Consider the following 13,671-nt stretch of genomic DNA (forward strand, 5'->3'; position numbering starts at 1 on the left):
GCCTTTTCCCCCACATCCTCCTCAACACTTATTGTTGTTTGTATTCTTAATAGCTGCCATTCTGACTGGAGTGAGATGAAATCTTAGAGAAGTATACAGCCACATCAATGTTTATAGCAGCACAATTCACAATAGGTAAACTGTGGAACCAACCTAGATGCCCTTCGGTAGATGAATGGATAAAGAAAATTTAGCATATATACACAATGGAATATTACTCAGCAATAAGAGAGAATAAAATCAAGGCATTTGCAGGTAAATGGATGGAGTTAGAGAAGATAATGCTAAGTGAAGTTTTAGCCAATCCGAAAAAACCAAATGCCAAATGTTTTCTCTGATATAAGGAGAATAATTCATAGTGAGGTTGGGAGGGGGGGCATGGGAAGATTAGACAAATTCTAGATAGGGCAAAGGGGTGGGAGGAGAAGGGAGGGGGAATGGGGGTAGAAAAGATGTTGGAATGAGATGGACATCATGACCCCAAGTACATGTAAGAAGACATGAATGGTGAGAATATACTTTGTGTACAACCAGAGATATGAAAAATTGTGCTCTATATGTGTGATATGAATTGTAATATATTCTGCTATCATATATAACAAATTAGAATTTTTAAAAAATTTTAAAAGGACAAAAATGGAATTTGGGCAAACTAAAAAAGTTATGGAGAGACCAACACTCCCTAAACTCCAGACTCATCAAAGTCAATAAGCATCAGGTCCTTTTGGTATCAACAAAGCCTCTCATCAGGAAGCAAAGCTGCTAGGGTCCCAATGTGGTTTTATTAGTTATTCTGATTCATCCTTAGGGAGTTGAAATATAAAAGTGATTATAGAGTGAGAAAACATATATGAAGAATTAATTTGTAATTGAAAGAGTGGCAAATTGAATATCTTTAAATTATGAACAACCTGAGTCCTGAACAAGTGTTGAGTGTCACATGAGAATTTATAAAACCTGCAACATATCCATTATAATTGCAGTTCATCTGAAAAACAAAAATACATAAAGTAAAACAAGTGGATAAATTCATTTTTAAAATTTATTTCCCAGTATGACATTTATATTTATTCATATTAAAAAATCCTAAGACTTACCTGAGCTAACAAAGGCTCAGAATGTTCAGTGCCATTTTTGTCATAAGAATAAATAAGAGATGATGGAGATAAAAACGATCTAGGCAAAAATAAAAACAAGCTCAAACGAAACAGAAAAAGTAGAAAACATACTCTTCATATGCAAATTGTCTATGGGTTGAGGAATTCAAAGTATGACCAATCAACTGTTTATAGACTGTTCTCCAAATATTTCCAACTAGAGTTATAATACTAAAATGCAAGTCCATGAAAAAACAAATCTCTAAACATATAAAAGAAAAATCATGTAGGCCCCATTTCTAGCATAGAACTTTTGAATCTATGTCTTTATCATTCATTGATTTCATATGTTACTCTTGAATCTCAAAATTGAAATGTAGCATTTTAAAAGATTTGTTTTCTTTCACTACAAATTCATATAAACTAAGCTTAGCTATGCACAAAATTCTTTTAGATATTGGTTAAATTTTCTTTTATTCCTCTCAGTAATCATTCAAAAACTCCACACCACTCCTATCAATCATTCCAGAAACACTCCATGTGCCAGTCCTCACTCCTTCACTTCCAGAGGATTACTTCTTTTTATTTAAAGCAGTTCTTTAGGGGCTGGGGATGTGGCTCAAGCGGTAGCGCGCTCGCCTGGCATGCGTGTAGCCTGGGTTCAATCCTCAGCACCACATACAAAACAAAGATGTTGTGTCCGCCAATAACTAAAAAACAAATATTGAAAAATTCTCTCTCCCTCTCTCACTCTATCTTTAAAAAAACATCTATTGTCAGAAGTGGAATATGGCATTTTCAAATCATTACCATCCTAAATAACTCTCCCTTGACCCTTTGCCCTATATTTTTCAATTCTTAACAAATTTTATCAAAAGAATAGTTGTTATGGTTTGGATGTGAGGTGTCCCCAAAAAGCTCATGTATGAGACAATGCAAGAAATCTTCGAGGTGAAATGATTGGGTTATGAGATTCTTACACTCAATCAGTGGAATAATGCCATAATAGGGATTAACTGTGTGTTAACTGTAGGTAGGTAGGGTGTGCCAGGACGGTGGTAGGTTTTTGGGTTAATGGCTTTAGTATATATAATTTGTCCATGGTGAGTATAGCATTCTTCCCATATCTATCTATCTATCTATCTATCTCCTCCTCCCCCTTCCTAATTGTCGTGTCTGACCTGTTTTTCTTCCCCACAGTCTTCTGCCTTTATGTTCTGCCTCACCTCAGCACGCCCTCCCCCCACCAGAATAGAGCCAATTGTGTATTACTGAAACCTCTGACACGTGAACCCCCTAATAAACGTCTCCTCCTTAAAATTGTCCTTGTCATGTCTTTTGGTTACAACAGTGAAAAGCTGACTAAATCAGTAGTCTAACACATATACTCCACTTTGTCAATTATTAGTCACCCTGAAACTTCTCTGTAAAATATTCATAGCCATGTATAGGTCAAATCCAAAAGATTTAAAATGCACTGCCATATTCAACTTCTGACTTCTATTTGAAAATCAGGACCACTCAGTCCAATCATTTAATTTACATTCACTTCATTCTTCTGCTTCTCTTCCTACTTCACTGGCTGCTCCAGTTTCATCTTCTATGTTAGCTACATTTTTTTTCTACCTTTCACAGAAATATTGGTCTTTCTCTGGGCTTAGACTTTAGCCTCTAATCTGTTCATAGACATAACTCTCATCAAAAATTTCAATATAGCCAAATTATCACTTACTGGTAAATCTATATCCCTATGCCTATATTTATCTGTCCAGTAGGAAAAATCCACTTGGATATGTTATAAGCACTAAAGCTCACTCTTTCCTCATACAAATATCTCCCTTGTTCATATCCTCTGTTCATATCCCTCATTTGGTTACATCATAAGCTATCCATTTACTTGAGCAACAACTAAATTATATCTGAGGTTCCCCACTGTTTCTCAATCGTTCTATCAAATCTGTCTTGAGGTTCACTGAATATTTTTTTGCAGTGCTATAATTGGTGATGCACCATCATCACTCACCTAAACTATTAGTTATGTTATCAGTCACCCTACCTTTGGTATTTCACCCCTATAAGACTCAATTGGACTATACAAGTACATGAGTAAAGCTATTTTTGTCTCCCAATATCCTCAAACAGACTCCAACCTTATTTTTCAGAATCTGTTACCTCTATCCTTCAGAAAAATTTATTATTTAGTAATTCACATTGACTTTTTGCATATCAAAAACAACAACACCACTACTCTGTCTCACATGTACTTATTTTGAAAATGATTTTCTCTCTTTATGGAATGCCAGCACCACTGCCGCACCCCATTCCTATTGCTATTCTTCATATATATATATATATATATATATATATATATATATATATATATATAGCTATATATCTTCTCTCAATGCACAAGTTATCTCTTTCCTCTTTCTAATAAGATTTCTTTGATTTCCAAACATTACGACTTATACATTTATCATAATAAAATACTATAATAAAATTTTTTCTCTATTAATGTATCTCCTTGAACTATACATTTGACTATGTATCATATTTTATTCTTTTTTCTGCCTAGTACTTTGCTCAATACCCAATTTACAATAGGTATCTATATATTTGAATTAAAATGATTCTAATCATAACTAAGTTTTACAATCAAGAAAACAAAGAATTAAAATTTGAAAAGATGAAATAATTACTTACTGCTTTTTAAGATGAACAAAATATGGTTTTCCTTCTATTGTAATGATATAAGCAATCTATAACAAGAGTATCCAAAAATTTCAGTTAGATTTATAAATAATATGTGTTAAACTATGTACTTTTTAGTACTTATATTTTTTTACCATACGATTTATTTTTATTTTTTTTAGTCATACATAACAGCAGAATGTATTTTGACATATAATACATACATGGAATGTACATACATCAGTCATAATGTCTATTATATTCTGTTCCCCTTCCTATCCCCCCTACTCTAGTACTTATATTTTAAAAGATTGACAGAATTAACAATAATATGTAACCATTTTATTTGCTTCCCTATGTGTATATCTGAGGCTTCAGGAGTCTGAACCAGTAATAAAGGACCCATTATTTTGCATCATTACATTTCTGGGTGAACACTTACCTGATGTCAACTGTTATCTTTTGACTTAGAATCCACCAGTTCACCCATGCCAAAGACAAATTTCATGATTCACTTCACTCACATTACCTTAATCCTGTCTTGGGGGAAATTCAGTTTTGTTATCCACTTAATTTCCATATTTTTGGATTCTTATCCCTAAAGTCCTTCATCTTCAAAGAAATAAAGTCTCATGCATATTCACACACATTGAAATGTTCTGCTGTGAAACTATTCTAAGCTGTCATCTCTGCCTCCTGCAGCAGTGGTGTCACATTAAAAAGGCAACTTAATCTAAGGTTTAAAAATATTATTCCCAGGTCAGTAGAATTGAGGGAAGGGAACAGGAGAAAGAGGAGAGGGAAGGAAAAGTAGAAATACTTTATCTATTACTGAGACCTCTTATAATTCAAGAAAATTATATTCCATGCTTTTATAGTTATGTCAAATGCATCCTAATGTGTAAAATATTTTAAAAATTTGCATATATAATAATATGATATAATAATTATATAATCCGCAATTACTCTATTTTCTCGATCGTGTTTTGCATCTGTTGATGAAATCCTTTCAGGAACAGTGGTGTGAAGAAAGCTTTTGTGCGACTCTAAAAATAAAAAGAAGTGATTTTATTTTAGTACCTGTGATTTTACATTATTTATTCCTAAGTCTATTTCTGCATTTCTTTCTCTACATTAAATAATCTACACATCTCTTCCTTTTTACCATTTTTCTAGTCCTTTTTATCTCCAAATTTCTAAACCCTTTCTTGTCAATATCTCAAGTTTTATTCTCTCTCTCTCTCTCTCTCTCTCTCTCTCTCTCTCTCTCTCTCTCACACACACACCACACACACACACACACACACACACACACACACACACACAATTCAGCAGTTTGACAGCTAGCTAAAGTACTTAGTACCAAATTAGTGTTGTGACAGGAGCAGAAATGAGAAAACAAACTAATTAAAAAAGGGAGGTCATTTGCAGGAAAGCATGTAGATTACCAGATATAGGAATAATCTGCAATTTCCAAACCAGAAAATCATTGAGTTTCTTCATGGTGATTAGCAGAATTTTGTATGGGAAGGTGGGTGAGGGAGGCACAGTTTTGTCCATTTTGCACATAAGAACGCTGTCCCAGAGAAGTGAAAGTATTCTCCACCAGAGGCAGCCTTTCTGGTTTCACTTTTTGGTAGAAGCAAGTGGCAAGGAGAAATCGCGTGGGAGATCATGGAGCCACACCTCCTGCCTGGATCTGGGATGGGAAGGGAGACCCCCCCCCCGCTAAATGAACACAGTCCACACTCAGAAGCCCAGGCTGGGAGAGGGGGACAAGTGTGTGCACTCACTGCGGCCTGCGTGCAGCCCACCAAGTCCGGTGAGAAGCACCACAAGAAGTAACATGGCTCCGGTGTCATGGAGCCCGTCTGTGTAACAGCAGTTGAGACGTTGAAGCAAGTGCAGGAGCAGCTCGCGCCAGGCAGCGGCGCGAGAAGCCCCACAGGAAGGCGATCTGAGAACAGAGAGAAGGAAACCTCTGCGGAAGGACGCGCTGCTGGTGGCTGCTCAGTGCTGCTAGCCCTGAGAAGGCTTTCAGAGGTTTTTTTTTGTTTTGTTTTGGTTTGGGTTTTTTTGAGATTCAATAAAGATATTTAATTAATTTATTTGATACATGGCTATTGAATTAGTAAACCATTAGTGTAAAACCAAAATAACAACTTTTCTAAGAGAGACAATGTACATCACATTAGTCCAACACATTGAGCACAATTCAAGATGAAGTGTTCAAAAATTCAAGAGAGCCTTTGCCTGAGTCAGGGAGCCAGATCCCTGGAAACACTTTAAGGCTCCAAAGCAAAGTTTTCAAAATGACTTAGTGACAGTGACATAGGAGAAACAACTCAAGAATTTGTTAGAAATTAACAAAAATCTCTTCATAATATTGTTTATGGAATTTTGTATAATCACATCCAGAAAAAAAAAAACTGGCAGGTAGATATGATCACCATTATCGTAACCTATGAGTTGTCCATTGGTCTTGTTTATTTTTAGTGGTGATATCTATTAAAATCACTGAGAGAGAAAAGATAGAACCTAACAATTATAGTTTTGTTGAAATCATCTCTATTTTTTGCACTGGATATTTAAATTTTTTTTTTTCAAGCTTTGGGTGCAGTCCGATTACAAAAATGTTGGACATACCCTTGCTAACAACTATAGTTTCGTTCTGATTTTTAGGTGAACCCAAGTGAAAACTTATATTTAAATGCAAAAAATTCACATCACATAGTACAGAGAAGCAAAAACCACTTGCTTTAGAATGAATCTCACAAAAAATTTATAATTTTCTGATAGATCTTTTCCTGTCATCTTCAAAGACTGTCACTGAAACTTTTATTTTCATCATTTTTAAGCAAAAAAAAAAATCCTTAATCATTATCAAAAGAATTTAAATTTGAGATACCCATCTGTTGCAATTTTTAGAGGCTCCAAACACCCCTCCTGGAGAGAAACCTTGGTTTTGAACTTCAGTGATGAAACAGTGGTCTCCTTTGTGCAATCTGCTCATACTGCTGTTAGGTAGCAAGTATTTCAACACTAACCTTCAGTCAAGAGCCTCTTGTCCTACAAGACACTCATTATTCAAGAAAAAATATCATCTACATTTAAAAAATGAAAGAACAGAATCTGTGCTCATGCAAGTGTTTATGTTGTATTTTTTTTAAATTTCTAATGTAGAGGCTCTGCAATCACCAGAATTGCAATTTTTTTTCCTGTCTGAGATAATAAAGGGACCACTTAATTATCATCTCATGGTCATTTTGCTTGCGACGTACAGATTTGAAATCCAATAACAACTCTAATGAAAAGCATTTCTTCATGGCCACAACCCTTTCACACCTGGACTATCGCTTTCAGAAGATGATTATATGGTTGCTACAAGAAGGTCACCATACAAGGCCAAAGTTACCGTCAGATGCCTGGATTCCCCACAAGCACCTTACTAACATAATGCAGAATGAATGGCTCCAGAGGTTTACAAAAAGAGACTATTTTTCAATGTCCATTAGTGCTTTGAAAAGACAATTTCAAATAACATAACACTACAATGAGGTTAAGGTAATGGACTAACCTTCTAAAATGTTAACCAGCTTGTAGTTTGAATTAAAAATAATGGTAAAAGAAGATGAAACTAATATTTTACAGTAATTTTCACTGAAGTAAATGAAGCAAGGCTTACATAGGAGAACCTCGAAGAATATGGAATTCTACCCATCAATGTGCTTCAAACGACAGCATATGTTGTTTATTTTGAATTCTCTGATAAATGAATGTTTATCCTGGGATCAGTGGCTCTAGGTGAATGGCAGATTGCAGCAGCAATTGCTTTCTTACCAAGAGAATCATCTTAAATCAGATCTCCTTTGTTTGATGAAACCTAAATTGCAGGGGGTGTTATTTAAACATCTAAGGAGAAAATTCATAGATAAGTTAACACATGGCTCCAAGATGCATTTAGAAGAACTAATTGTCTCTATTATTCTTTTATTCTGGAAGCTACAGATAGAATGTATAAGTGAAATAGCAAAATACTCTACCATTGTGCATTCTCTGATAAGGGACAGTAAGCCACCAAAATAGTAGATTTACTTCAAGTGGGTCCTGGGACCAAAGAGACAATTACATCTGTAGCAAGTCCAGCTAAATAGCTGAATTAAGAATAAAAACTCCTTCTTTGTGCTGTGCTTTTTTTTGTGAGGCGGAAAAAACCTGGAATCTGGTTCCTCTGTGGAGTACCTGTGGTACTCTGCACTCTCGACTCAAATATATCAAGAAGACTGGCTAAGTGACTGCACATGTGTGGTCCTAAAGAAAGTGATAGTAAAACCACCATGATAAAGAGCTCAAGGGCAGACATTCCTGCATTTGACTCCTGTCTTTGCCACATACTAGATACATAACCCCAGGAAAGGTCTTATATCTCTCTAAAGTCCTTTTAAAAAGTTTTGGTTAGCTAGAGAATGTTAAAATATAATCAAGTATCAAAAAGCCATCTGGGGCTTGGACTGTGTCTCAGTGGTACAGCATTTGCCTAGCACAGGAGAGGCACTGGGTTTGATCCCCAGCACCATATTAAAAAAAAAAAAAAAAACAACAACTAAAACAAAATAAAGGTATTGTGTCCATCTACAACTAAAAATATTAAAATAAAAAAAAAGCCATCTGGCAACCTATCAGACATTTCTCAAGCCTTTCCAGGAGAGTTCCTTGCCTCCCCAGCCCACTGAAGCTATCTTGCCTGAGCTTCTCCTTGACACTGAGCCCAGTAGCTCCATTCAAAGCCTGCTGGGTTCTAAAGGATACCTCTGCAACCTCTAACTCTGCTGGCCATTCCCCTCTTTGTGAATCACCTCCTTCCCTCAATACAGAGAGAAAAGCAGACATATTTATAGAAGAGAAGCCACTGTTCTGGGAGAGACAGTAGCTGCCTGAGTTTCTTGCACCTCTTAGAACTTGGTTTTTGGTCTTCCTGATGCTAGGTTCTAAGAATGTCTCATTGAGCTGCCTTAAAACATCAGAGTTTAAGCAATGTTAAAGCTAAATGTTCAAGACAAGTCAGAAAGCCACTAAATTTTTCAGGTTAAGACAGTACATGGTGAGGATTTTGTTTAGATGCTTTGAGAGTCACAAGGGCCTCCTGGCTCATTGGCCACTTGCTTGTCTTAAACAGAGATGGAAAGCTACATTATCTTCCAGGTCCCAATCTATACATGTTCCCACATCCACCCCCCAGTAATGATGACCAGAAGTGACCTAGTGAGCCCAGGACACACAGTGCTTAGCCCAGATTCTCAGGCAGCACTGGACCATGCTGTTCGATGGGAGATTACATTCCATACCGTGGTGAAGATGAGGCTTTCCTCTAAAATATGTGGTTCAAATTTAAGAAATAAGGGAAAGGGACTTAAAAATTATTAGTCAATCCAGGTGTGGTGGTGCATTCCTATAATCCCAGTAATTCAGGGGCTGAGGCAAGAAGTTGTTGAGTTCTAGGGTAGTATCCCCAAAGTAGTGAGACCCTGTCTTAGAATAAAAAGTAAAAGAGTTTTGTAAAGCCCAATGGAAGAGCACCTTTGGCTCAATCTTCTGCACACACAAAACATGTTGTTATTCCAAATTTGCATAATATCTAGCTCCACACATTACCAAGAACATATGTCACACCTTTCTTTGACATCTAATCAGAAAGCAAGATAGGTGCATAAAAAGAGTCAGAAAAACTAGAAACAATAAAATTTACATACATTTGCGGGGCAAGAGCAAGGCCATGGAGGCAAATACGTGAGTTTTTAGGAAGCCCCTTTAGCTAGCAATGAATATCTTAGCCAGGTTGAAGGTCAGGAAAATTGCCCAGCTCAGATCAAGCAGGTTACCATCAAACCAGAGTGTGGGTTTTGTGATGGTGTCAGGTCAGGCATACATGCAGATCTCCTCTAGGCTCCACAGTGAGTGTTTTAGATACACAGTGTTTAACCCTGGGCTTCAGTGTGGACCCCAGGACTTGAATGAGCACTTCAAGACCAGCTTTCCCTCCAGGCCCAGCAGTGCAGGTTTCAAGACCACTTCATGCCTGAGAGGGAAGCTGGCAAATGGTAAGTCTGGATATGATGTCCCATATCCAGCCCACCTGTGACAAAGTCCAAGCCTGTCCTGGAGACTCTAAACCCCTGCACTGCACTATAGGAAAGCCTAGCCAGCTGTTGAGTGATGTGCACAAGGGCATCTGGGTTGACATCATATCCACAAGACCAAGCAGCCCATTGCTGCTATTCAGGGTTGAAGGGTTGGTGAGTTCAAGCCCACAGCCTGGGCTGAGCTTCCTGGGTGGGTTACACTAATTGAATGTGTTATGTCACTTTGTTTGGATTGTATTTATACACACAAACTCAACATAGACAATGCAGTGAATGATGACTCCACTTAGGAGGAGTTAACTTAAGAGACTATAACATATATACAGTGAAAACTACTTTCGTCATACGCTCTTAACTTCCCATAATTGTGTTAACAAGTTCTTTCTGAATTCTTTCTAAGTTTTAGGTTCCCAAGGTCCACAGGCATGATTCCTGATCTTTTGGAAGTTTTCAGATATTTGTATGTCTGTTTATATTCCTTTCTCCCTTGTAGCATTTTCTTTTCTTGTATTGTCTAGTATTTTTCCTTAAAGTGATCTCTTTTAGTTACATTCAATTTACTGCTCTCCCAGAGCATTCTTTATAACTGCAGCTTAAGTTTTTAGGTTACACCTCAAACTTTACATAGTTTCTATCCTTCCTGATGGAAATCACCCCATTAGTTAGGCAAACCACAGTATTTCTATATCCCTTATTACCTTACTGTCCTCTGATGTCTCCTAACATAACCACACTTTTATATATGAAAATTAGTTACTTCCTCCAAACTAAGACAAAAAAGATCTTTATTGTCTCCAGTCTCTGTCCCTGTCACCAAGGGAATTATGATAGAGTGCTTAAACACTGCAATTCTTTCAGACTTTTGTTTCCTAAAAGCATTACCCTCCCATTAGTCTGAAATTACTTGAAAGTAATGGCCATATTTATTTTGCTCATCACCAATTTATAGGTAGTACCATGCAGAGAATATACTCAATAAATACTTATGAATGAGTAATTACTCTTGACCTTCACATTGCATATGGAGTTAGTGTTGTAACTACTACTCTAGTTGTATCCTCACATTTTATCATAATCATCCTATTCCAGAAATTATATATATATATATATATATATATATATATTCAAGAAAGACATTTGGTAATTGTTAAAACAAAACATAAAATAGAATTTGAACAGATAAATTTCTTTTCCCTCACACTTTGAAATGGAAGAGAAAGAAATTACCATAAAAATAAACATAACTTTGACAGATTTTATTATAGCAATCTAAAAATATTATTTCCTTATATATTTAGATCAAAATCATAGGGAAGCACCCAAATATATAGTACTAAGTAAACTAAAATGAAATTGACAATGCACAATTAATTCCTAAGTATTGATTTGACAGATGAACTGATGAAATCTTATTATTAATCTGTTTTTTATTCAGGTTAGTAGTATTATCTTAAGTTTATTGAGCAGTTATTCTCGTTGTCAGATTGGAATTAAAGAGATGAAGCTAATAAGATGTAAGATCTATGAATTAGTTTATAAAACACACCCATATTTTATTAAAAGTGAAGAATGTTAACATTTCTCATTTGCAAGTTCTACTTTAGTTCCCCAGAAATTAAAAAAAAAAAATCATAAAGGGAATAAATGACTCGTGGCCAAAACATGTAATAAAAATTGTGATCATTCTTTCAAGAATTCTTTTTCCTGACACATGAATTTTTCATGTGGTAGTACTCTTTTTGTGCACTTTACAGTGGAATGGAATTTGAGCATGAGTATCTTTTCTTCTATTCCGCAGTGACCAGAAGTCTCTTCAGAAGACAATGAATGATATCGAGGGTCTCACTGAGACAATAAAACTACCGTTCCTCCTTTGGTTGAAGCTAATGCAAAAAATAAACAGTGTGGACCAGTCCGCATGCCAGTGTGTCTGATTTTCTTTTCCCCTTCCTCCACTTGGGTGGTCTCCATATGGAACACCTCTCCATCTTGAAGGCTTTGTTTCTTTGGGGAAGTTTGAGTTTCCTGATGGGCCAGTCCAGGTGGTGACTTGGGTCCTATGGCCAAGGAGGTGGGGCCTGCAAATGGGAAGGAGTAGAAAAATCAGAGTAAGAAAGACACTTCCAGGGAAAAGAACATTGGTTCATAGTATTCTCTATTGGGTGCTTCCATCTTGCCCTCTGTCGGAGCCAGCGGCTCAGATATATTTATTCATAGTTCAAAGCTAGTTGAGGGCAAGTATCAACAAATATTCAACAAGCCTTAGCCTAATTCGCCAATGGTTAGCTGAGTCAAGAACCCCATTCCCTTGGTGCTGCAGTGCTCTGCTTTCGACCTGTGATGGGCTGAGTTCTCTGCTGCTTGGTACTGACCCTGAATACTGATCCTCCCCACAAGGTCAACTGCTATATTTGATGACAAATACGCCACCTGAGGATCACAAGGCCAGACCCAATGTGACTACTCATGTCCCACATGTTAGAAAGGTCTTCCTTTAATTGAGATTAAATTTAATCTTTCTGAGAAATAGAAAGCTGCTCTACTCCAGCTTCTTCAATATAGAGAATGTGAAGCAAAGCAAAGCATAGTGTACAGAGTCATGGAAACGGGCACCTCAGGGTTCTCATGAGGACACACATCATGGAAGAGTTTTATGATCAACGTCATGGTGCTATCAAACTCTTGACAACTTATGTAACTTCATTGCTGCCCTGTTTCTGGCCTGCTCACATTTCCTCCTGTAAAGCCCAATTGTGTTTTTCTATGTAAACACAATCTGCAGTCATTGTTACATCAGTTCCAATCCATTGTCATTTACTCTTTATAGTAATTTTAGATATTTTTTACTCTGCAGGATTTTCAAACTTTAGAAATACTGTTAAGAGAATTCCATATGGGAATTCTTTCCTAATTGATCTAATCAATCTTGTTGAAGTAATCTTGCTGAGCAAACAGCTTTTACAGATTTTTAACACATCATTAATGAGGGAGACAGGTCTATATTATAATAGTTGAAAGATTCATCTATACATGTGAAATATTGAAGTGTGTTTGCAAATGAATGCCAAACTTTTCTTCCTAGTGGGCGAGGGAAGACCACTGAAACTGCCTGGACAAACTTTATTTCCTGTCTCTCCATGAGAGTTCTTTGGAATGTCTAGGAGGAGTCACAGACTTTTCACATTTTGCCACATGTACTTTATCTTGCCTCTTTCCCTAATTCAACCTTTCTGAACAGTTTGAGAAGAGTATTTGTGTCTCCTACCCCTGTGCACTTAATGCCTTTACTGTGCTGTGAATTGTCCAGGACAGCACATTCTCTCCCATAACCCTGGAAAATTCCTACATTCAGGAAACTAACATTGACACAATACTTTCCTCTAGTCTATAGCCCAGTTTCTTAGTTGTCCTGTTGTCATCCTCCATGCTTGATTTAAGTCCAGGCTCCCACAGTTCATACACTTATCACATCTCTTTAGTCTCCTTTATAGTTTCAGAAAATTTTCAAGTTTGCCTACTTCTGAAACTTAGAGACAAACACTGTGGCATTTCTGTGTATGTGTGTGTGTGAGTGTGTGTGTGTGTGTGTGTGTGTGCACGTATACATATGCACTGCTTCATTGGTGATTATGTCTTCAGCTATTATGTGAAAAGCCAACAAATCGCAAATATGTGGCACCAGGCCTACAATATAGAAATAGCTGTCGACGTGTCTGCCCTGCTTACCAAATTGAGTCAGTGTA

General features: G+C 36.7%; 1 long non-coding RNA gene across 1 annotated transcript in view; it reads right to left on the reverse strand.

Moving 5' to 3' along the window:
- Positions 1–1,111: 1,111 nt before the first annotated feature.
- The window catches only part of LOC144370425 (uncharacterized), a 67,408-nt gene continuing 54,848 nt past the window's right edge, over positions 1,112–13,671 (reverse strand). The window contains exons 4-7 of the long non-coding RNA XR_013430392.1: positions 5,582–5,745; positions 4,755–4,834; positions 3,801–3,856; positions 1,112–1,176 (exon numbers count right to left, since the gene is read on the reverse strand). This is a non-coding gene — a long non-coding RNA (uncharacterized LOC144370425). The remainder of the gene's footprint in view (positions 1,177–3,800; positions 3,857–4,754; positions 4,835–5,581; positions 5,746–13,671) is intronic.

Source organism: Ictidomys tridecemlineatus, chromosome 14, assembly GCF_052094955.1.
Source record: "Ictidomys tridecemlineatus isolate mIctTri1 chromosome 14, mIctTri1.hap1, whole genome shotgun sequence".
NCBI classification, from domain to species: Eukaryota; Metazoa; Chordata; class Mammalia; order Rodentia; family Sciuridae; genus Ictidomys; species Ictidomys tridecemlineatus.